Consider the following 9,676-nt stretch of genomic DNA (forward strand, 5'->3'; position numbering starts at 1 on the left):
TAGTGAAGGTTTTTGTTTGGATTAAGACAATAAATTACCACAGATAATAATTTCCCCACAGATGAACTGTTCCTGTTGCCATGTCTTTTCAAATAAAACAGCAGTACACAAAGTAATATAAAAAGAAATGGGTAGAAGATCAACTCAAATAAAATATATTTCCTAAAAATTAAATGAAGAGAAAAAAACAGGAGCATTACAGGAGTGGGAGTGATTCTGAACAGGAGCAGAACAGGAGCAGGAGTCATGTTACCAGGAGTGGGACAGGACAGGATTTTTTCTGTGGGACCAGGACAGGACAGGAGTGAAAATCCACTCCTGTGTCATCCTCTAGTTTACAGCCTCCGCATTTGAACAAATTCTTCCTATGGATTTCGCTCGATCGGTTTCAAACTTGGCCATTGTGGTCAAAAGGCACGAGGGACAAAAAGTTAGCCAAACGGTGCGTTTTGGAGCATGCTGAAGGGGTGGGGCCAGACCTCAAAATTTGACATCTCGCCATGAAAAACAAAATGCTAATAGCTCCTACACGAAAACGGTCTAAGACATCAAACCTTCAGTGATTGATCCACATCTGGTCCCCTGCAAGACTGAATGTCAAATCATGACATCACTTAAGCCATGCCCCCTGAAAATAGGAAGTGTAAAGTTTTAAGTTGAACTGTCCCTATCTGACCCCTGTGATTGAATCAGCATGATAGTGTGTCCAGTGACCGAAGACATGTTGGTGTAACTTGCTTTCCAACACTGAGAGTTTTGGGTGGAGCATGTGGGCGGTGCGGCATGGAAGACGTAACACCATCACCATACGTTTGGCTCTAAATTCCACATTTTGGTGCACCAAAATCAGTATGATCGATCATTATCCACCCCTTGAACAGGAATCCATGATAAGTGGCCAATAGTCTCCACAGCGCCCCCTACATTATTCCTACAGTTATAGCTCAGTGATACATCATCTGATCTGCACCAGATTATTGGTGCGTCATCAGTGAGCACTTCTAGATACATCGGTATTGTTGTTTAACTTTTGACTCCAGTGCGTCCCTTAGATTTATCCAACAGTTATATCTCAGTGACATATCATCCGATATGCACCAGATTTATTGTGCATCATGCGTGAGCACTTCTAGACACATTGATACAGTAGATTAACATATGTCTCCAGTGTACCCCTAGATTATTCCAACAGTTATATATCAGTGAAACATCATTCGATCTGCACCAGATTTTTTGTGCGTGATCAGTGAGCCCTTCTACACACACTGGCAAAGTTGTTTAACTTTTGACTCAAGTGCGCCCCCTAGATTATTCCAACAGTTATATCTCAGTGATATATCATCTGATATGTGCCAGATTTTTTGTGCATGATGTGTGAGCACTTGTAGACACATTGGTGTTTTTGTTTAACATTTGACTCTAGTCCAAAAAAAGTTCAATCTGGTCCTCTGGACATTCAAAAACAACAAAAAACAAAGCAAAGCAAAAAAAAATATAGAAACGTTTCGTCTCTCATCCAAGAGACTTCCTCAGTCTGAGGTGCTGTTTTCAGCTCAGTCTCTTAAATAGCACCTTCTCAGAGTGGATCAACCAGTTTGCTGCTGACAACCAAAACCAGCTGATCACATGCTCAAGAAGGACCACCAGCCTAACAATGGATCATTAGCACACTGATGGCTGTTTACTATTCACAGAGGGCTGAGTGATACTAGCAATCACAGCATTGTAAGAGGGGGACAGTTGAACCCGGAGGCCTCCACCCCTGTTTAATGATGGATGATTTCTTTTCACAAAGATGGCCTCCTTTGCTCCTCTCTCAAACCATCGTTCCTCTCTGTCCAGGATGTGAACATCTTCATCCTTGAAAGAGTGACCGCTGGCCTGGAGATGAGTGTAGACCGCAGACTCCTGGCCTGATGATGTTGATCTTCTGGCGCTGGGCCATCCTTTTGGTCAGTGGCTGTTTAGTTTCCCCGATGTAAGACTGATCACAGCCCTCCTGACACTGAACAGCATACACAATATTACTCTGTTTGTGCCGGGGGACTGGATCTTTGGGATGAACCAGTCTTTGCCGTAATGTATTTTGGGGTTTAAAAGCCACTGGGACGTTATGTTTAGAAAATAAACGTCTCAGTTTCTCTGATACTCCCTCAACATACGGAATGACCACTGGTCTGGGTCTGGGTTCCTCCTTTTCACATGATGGCTGACTGGAGTCCTGTTTGGGTTTCTTCTCTGCTTTCAGGAAGGCCCAGTTAGGATATCCACATTGCTCTAGAGCCTGTTTTGTGTAGGATTTCTCCTTCTGCCTGGCTCCCGAGTTAGTGGGGATGCTGTCTGCTCTGTGATACAGAGTCCTGATGACTCCTAACTTGTGCTCCAAAGGGTGATGGGAGTCAAACTGCAAATACTGGTCTGTGTGGGTGGGTTTGCGGTACACCTCGGTTTGCAAATGTCCTCTATCAGAGACTGAGACCTCATAGTCCAAGAAAGCCAACTTGCCATTTTTTACATCTTCTCGTGTGAACTTGATGTATTTATCCACAGAGTTGATGTGGTCAGTAAAATGTTGGACTTCCTGAGATTTAATTTTAACAGGCTAACAGGTGTCGTCAACATACCTGAACCAATGACTTGGTGGTGTCCCTGAAAAGGACGTCAAGGCTCTCTTTTCTACCTCCTCCATGTACAGGTTGGCAACAATAGGAGAAACTGGAGACCCCATAGCACACCCATGTTTCTGCCTATAATATTGCTCCCCATATGTGAAGTAAGTTGACTGCAGGCACAGTTTCAAGAGTTGACACAGTTGTTCTGTGGAAAGCGTGGTCCTGCTGCTCAGAGTGGTGTCTGATTTTAATTTTAAACTGACCACCTCTACTGCATCATCAACAGGAATGCACGTAAAGAGTGATGTGACATCAAAAGAGACCATTGTTTCATCAGTCTCCATGATGACATCCCTCACCTTATCCACAAAGTCCATGGTGTTCTGTATGTGGTGTTCTGAGCTGCCAACTAAAGGGATGAGTACAGACGCCAGATATTTGGAAACATTGTAAGTGACAGAGTTAATCATGCTCACAAAAGGTCTTAAAGGCACACCTTGTTTGTGGATTTTAGGTAAACCATACAGACTAGGTGTGGCCTCCCCTGGGTACAGTCTGTGGTACAGAATACGGTCAATAGCCTTGTCCTGCTCCAATTTTTTTAGGCAATCTATTAACTTCTTCTTGTAACCACTTCCTGGATCTCTTTTCAGAGGTTCATAAGTGGTTAAGTCACTAAGGAGTGTCATAACTTTCTCATGATAGTCTCTCTGGTTCAAAATCACTGTGCATCTTCCTTTATCTTTAACGTGGTTTTTTTTGTCTTTCATATACACCTGGACCTACATCTGGACCTACCATTCTGTGTTCATTTGTCTCTCCTTTCTGGCCTCTCAAACCAGCCGGTCAAAGCAGATGGCTGCCTGTCCTAAGCCTGGTTCTACTGGAGGTTTCTTCCTTTTAAAAGGGAGTTTTTCCTTTCCACTGTTGCCACTGTGCTTGCTCAGGATGTGAGACGAAGCCAAGATTCAACTTGTCTGCTGCTTCCTTAGATCGAGAACTTTACTAATTGGCTTTTATGTATGTGAATGTTTTTGTAAAGTGCCCTGAGACAACTTTGTTGTGATTTGGCGCTATATAAATAAACTGAATCGAATCATGTTCTCACTGAGGACCTGGAGAGGGAGCTCTCTGTGACTGAGATTAACTCTGCTATCAACAATATACAAAATGGGAAATCCCCTGGACCAGATGACTTCCCATTTGAGTTTTTTAAAATAATTTTTCAAGTTTACTCTCACCCTTATTAAGGTCTGTGTTTGAGGAGTCACTTGCTGCACAGACATTGCCACTGACCATGCGCCAGGCTGTAATCTTGCTGATACCTAAGAAAGACAAAGACCTTCTAAATTGCGGCTCATAGACCCATCTCACTTTTAAATACTGATGTTAAAATTCTTCTAAAGATCCTGGCAAAACAACTGGAGCAGGTGTCCCCCCTATTATATCGCCTGATCAGACCAAGTTTGTTAAAAACCGTTAGGTTTTTATCAATGTTAGGCAGCTGCTTGATGTGCTTTACTCTCCTAGCCCCACTGAGCACACCTATGATGAAGTCATTATTTCATTAGATGCAGAAAAGTATTCAATCAGGTGGAGTGGGATTACCTCTTCAAGACTTTAAAGTTATTTAAATTTGGTCCCAAATTTATATCATGGGTGAAGCTGATATACCTCCCCAATTGCGGCAGTCCACACCAGCTGTAACATATCTTGCTTTTTTAAATTGCAGTGGAGTACGCAACGGGGTGCCCACTCTCACCACATCTATTTTCATTGGCAATAGAACCATTAGCTATTGCTTTAAGGCAAAATTCCATCATTAAGGTCATTAATCGACTAGGCACAGAACACATTTTTTTTTTGTATACGGACATCATGCTTTTATATATATCAGACCCCCTTACCAGTGTCCCTAAATTACTTAACTTGCTTCAAAAATTCGGAAAATTATCTGGTTATAAGGTTAACCTTCAAAAGAGCAAACTGATGCCTATGAAATAAAGAGAAAAAAACCTTGCACACCATTCCCTTTAAAATTAGTTTTGAAAAAGTTAAATACCTTGGGCTTTGGGTAACTCAAGATCATAAGAACCTGTATAAAACCAATTATCTACCTCTCATGGCAAACCTAAAACAGTATATTGTTAGATGGCAATCCCTACCTCACACTTTGGGGGTAGAATAAACTCTGTAAAAATGAACATCCTACCTAAATTTCTATATTTGTTTCAGAATCTGCCAATCTTTCACACTAAATCCTTCTTTACCAATCTGAACAGCCAGATATCAGCATTTATTTGGAACAAAAAGCATCTACGGATTGCCAAGAGGGTCTTGTATCTGCCCCGCAGACTTGGCAGCATGTCACTTCCTAACTTCATGCACTATTGTTGGGCAGCTAATATCAGAGCTCTTCTATTTTGGTTGGGTAAAGACACCCCTTCTCCTAGTTGGGTGGCCGTGGAAAAGGCCTAGATTTAATCCAGTTCCCCCTATGTGTTACTGTGCTCTCGGCTGCCCTTTAAACAATCAGTATCAACTTATATCTCTAACCCATTTGTGATCTGGGCGGTTAAGATTTAGTATCAGTTCAAGAAGACATTTAACTCTACAGAGTTACTGTTTTTGGCACTTAAGTCAAATAATCATATGTTTACTAACTCAATTGCTGATACAGCTTTTGACACGTGTCTTGGGAGGGGTGCATTCACTGTCTGATCTCTATATTGATGGTTGAGTTGCCTCTTTTGAACAGCTGGTACAGAAGTTTAATATTCACAAGTCACCGTTTTTTTTAGATTTTTACTGCTGAGACATTTTGTGAGATCTAACTCTGACTGTTTTCCTTTATACCCATCTAAACATTTTGTGGCTAAGATTTTGGAATGCAGGTCTGATACCAAGGGGGCCCTTAGCAAAATATATACACTGCTCAGTTCATACCATGAGCCCAGCTTGGTCTCCCTTAAACTAAAATGGGAAGCGGACTTGGAGGAACCCATATCCGACTCAATCTGGAAAATGATCATTAAGAACATTCATTCCTCTTCGGCCTGCCTGAGACATGTTGTAATTCAATTCAAGGTAGTGCACAGGTTGCACTGGTCCAAAGACAAACTGTCCAGGCTCAAGGACGACCTGGACCCAGCATGCAATCATTGCAAACAAACTCCAGCTACACTTCTGCATATATTCTGGACCTGTCCCAAACTGCATACTTTTTGGCAATCTATATATGACACTATCTCTGGAATATGTGGCAAAACTGTACACCCATCGCCACTCATTGCACTGTTCAGGGTGGTCCCTGGGCTGGGGATGCATCCTTCAGCAAATACAAGAAGGATGTGATTGCCTTCAGCTCTCTTTTGGCGCCAGGAGGCTAATTTTGTGCAACTGAAAAAAACTCACCCCCCACCCCCACCCCCACCCCAACCACAGTGTATGTACATTGGGTAAGAGAGGAGATGCACCAGATCCATTTGAAGAAAATATAAACTACACCCTAAGGCAGTGATTCCCAACCTGGGGGCTCCCCCATGGGGGTCGGGGGGGGGGGGCGGGGGGGGGGCGGGGGGTGGGGGGGGTGAGGGGGGGGGGGGGGGGGGGGGGGGGGGTGTTGAATAATGTTTCTGCTCAGAGGCTAAGAAGTTCTGTAAAAAGATTTTGGGACACCTTGCAGCCATTTATGCTGGATTAGAATGTACAAAGTATGTCAATCCCTATTTAATTTGTATATGTGTGTTTGATTAATCCGGTGTGGGAGGGAAGAGGTGGGGGTAGGAGGGGATTGTTTTCTTGTTTTAAGTTTTATGTTGTTCTATGTTAAAAAATGAAAAAAATAAAAAACACATTGGTTAAAATAAAATAAAAAAAGGCAGAGGCTGACCCGGCCCACCCATCAAGCACATAATTTTGGCTCGACCTGGCCCAAATTTCGGTTCTGGTCGTGCACGGGCCTGGGTCAGAAATCGCAACTCTAGTTCAGGGTCCTGCACAGGAACACTTCAACATGTGACTGCACACTGGTAGAATCTAAACTTTGACTCTAACTGAATGATGGCAGCTCTAACCACTGAGCCCAGCCTTCCCATAGACCAAAAGTAGTCATTTATTAATTTACCTGTATTTATTTGTACTGTAGACAGTTCTGGCTTCAGCGGAAAGTCTTACCTGAAATAAAGATAAAACTGTTACTAACCAGTGTTATTTTGTATTCTGTGATCATGATATTAAAGTATTATTAAACTTAAACTTCTCTGCAATGTGTTCTGACAATCTTACCAAAGGCTCTCCACGGCTAAAATAAATAAATAAAAATACATACAATAAGGGTTATATAACTGCAATGCAATAACATGTATGTAAAATAAATAACACAAATTTTCTGTGCATGTTATAAAACAAAATACACTTGGAAGTTGTTTACCTCACACTGGTCACTACAACTTCTTTATAATTTTCTATATTTTGGCTGATGTAATGTTTCTCCATCTGAAACAAGAAAACAGTTATGTTGAAAACCAATTGCAGCAAACCCTTAAAAATGTGTTTTTTCCTCTAGTCTCCATACACTTTGTTCTGTACAAGATTATTGGCTTTTCAACCTAGTGAGACAACAATTATATTGAAATCAAGTCAGTTTGGGCTTTTTTGTAATGTATTTTCCCTTTTGTACGAATTTGAAAATACTTGAAATTACAGTCCACTCGTATCCATGATGGATGAAACTGTTCCTTCCACTATGGATGGGCAGACGTCTTCTCCTCTCTCTCTGTGCTTTTGCTCTGTCCTGTCTGTGAAACTGCGTAGATCCTCTCTTCTACAAATATTCTGAATCATAATTGGATTTGGTCATTTGGTCACTCAACACAATTGATAACATTTCTTTGAAGAGAAGACAGGCTTTAGGCGAGCCAATTTGCCCTGTTGTCACACACGCAGCTGGATATCTCATTGACTTGGAAGACTTGATGACGTGCCTATCTCTGCTGCCATTTATGGATTTTAAGGACGCATTTATAATTGGATTTATGATAACTGGTTCCTGCTTTTTGGATTCGGCTGGTTCCTGGTTAATCTACAATCAAGGAAGTCGTCGGCAGCAAATTTGGACCCGATCAGGCTGCTTGCCTTATGATGGCTTGGTTCATGCCTCGAGCACCCAGACTCAAATGCTTTTGACAGAATGGATCAGATCTCGGAGATTATTCTCAGGTACGGTCCATTGGTGTGGCCATTTAATTTGGACATTTCGGAACCAAGCAGACCAACACAGACTCAAGGTAGATGTCATTAAAGTTCTGCTTATCCCCAAAACAATTGTGTTTATCTGAATTCGGCTCCCTGACTAGCCTTGACAGGCCATCTTATCTCAATCCGCCTGGAAGTTTTGTAAACTTGATGGTTCTACCCCTCCCTCCTCTCCTACCGAGGAATTTCCATGGACTTTCAGAGGGGCCCAGCTGAATAAGCATTCTGTCATCATTTCAGGACTCTTTGGATTCACCCTTGATTGTCCTCTGCAACCCCCGAATGTGTACGGATCTCTCCAGAGGGAACTATTTGAACCGAGTGATTTTTATCTGAACTCTGCAGTGCCTCTGTGTGTTGTCTCTGACTGCTCATCCTCCACCATTGATTAGACCATTGACCTCCTCCACCATGGTTGAGACTGTTTATCTCTTCCATCATAGATGAGACTGTTTACCTCCTCCATAATAGTTCAGAATGTTTACCTTCTCCACCATAGGTGAGACTGCTTACATCTTCTACCATGGATGAAACTGTTTTCCTCCTCCAAAATGTATGAGATTGTATACCTCATCTACCATAGATGAGACTATCTCCTCCAACTCCTCCACCATGGATGAGACTGTTTACCTCCTTCATCATGGATGAGACTGTTTACCTCCTCCACCATGGATAAGATTGTTTACCTCCTCCACATTATTGACACTGTTTACCTCCTCTATCATAGATGAGACTGTTTACCTCCTCCACAATGTATGAGACTGTTTACCTCCTCCACCATGGATGGAACTGTTTACCTCCTCCATATTATTGACACTGTTTAACTCTTCCAACATGGATGAGACTGTTTACCTCTTCCATCATGAATGAGACTGTTTATCCCTTTCACCATGGATGAGACTGTTTACCTACTCCACCATGGATTAGATTGTTTATCCCTTTCACCATGGATGAGACTGTTTACCTACTGCACCATGGATTAGACTGTTTACTTCCTCCACTATGGGTGAGACTGTTTACATCTTCTACCATGGATGAGACTGTTTACCTCAACCATCATGGATGAGACTGTTTTCCTCCTCCACAATGTATGAGATTGTTAACCTCGTCTACGATAGATGAGAGTGTTTACCTCCTCCACCATGGATGTCACCGTTGATCTCTTCTAACATGGATGAGACTGTTTATCTCCTCCACCATGGTGGAGGGTGTTTATCTCGTCCACCATGGATGAGAATGATTACCTCCTCCATCATAGTTCAGAATGTTTATCGCCTTCACCATAGTTGAGACTGTTTACCTCCTCCACCAAGGATGTGACAGTTTACTTCTTCTACCATGGATGAGACTGTTTATCTCCTCCATCATAGATGACAATTTAACACCTCCACCATGGTTTAGACTAATTACTTCATCTGCCATGTATGAGACTGTTGACCAAAAAAAAGTCTGTCATCCAGCTGGAAGACTGAATCCAGCGTTTCGCTTGTAATCCACGTTTCCGTGAGGCAAAGCACCGCACACTTCTTCATCTCTTCTGAGGCGTCCGCTCTCAGACGAAGTAAATCCACCTTGTTGTCCAACGAGCGGACGTTCGACAGAAAGAGAGACAGCATGGGGAGTTTACAGGCTTTAGCGTTAGCTCGTAGCCTCACCATAACCCCCGCCCGGCATCCTCTCCTCTTAAGCCGGTAGCAGCGCTTCCTCTTCTGCCCGCTGGAACGCCTCTGCTGCAGCTTCCAGGTAGATGACTTTAAGATCTGCATTCTGCCAAGCGTAGTTTTGAGTTTGTTGCTGATTTCTGCTAT

General features: G+C 42.6%; 1 long non-coding RNA gene across 1 annotated transcript; it reads right to left on the reverse strand.

The window, feature by feature from the left end:
- Positions 1–6,739: 6,739 nt before the first annotated feature.
- On the reverse strand, positions 6,740–7,082 carry LOC119414856. Its single transcript, XR_005187022.1, has 3 exons — positions 7,045–7,082; positions 6,900–6,915; positions 6,740–6,788 (listed from the first exon to the last, which is right to left on the reverse strand). It is a non-coding gene; the product is annotated as an uncharacterized LOC119414856 (long non-coding RNA).
- Positions 7,083–9,676: the final 2,594 nt, after the last annotated feature.

The sequence above is a fragment of the Nematolebias whitei genome, chromosome 1, assembly GCF_014905685.2.
Source record: "Nematolebias whitei isolate Nwh7 chromosome 1, NemWhi1, whole genome shotgun sequence".
In the NCBI taxonomy this organism is placed as follows: Eukaryota; Metazoa; Chordata; class Actinopteri; order Cyprinodontiformes; family Rivulidae; genus Nematolebias; species Nematolebias whitei.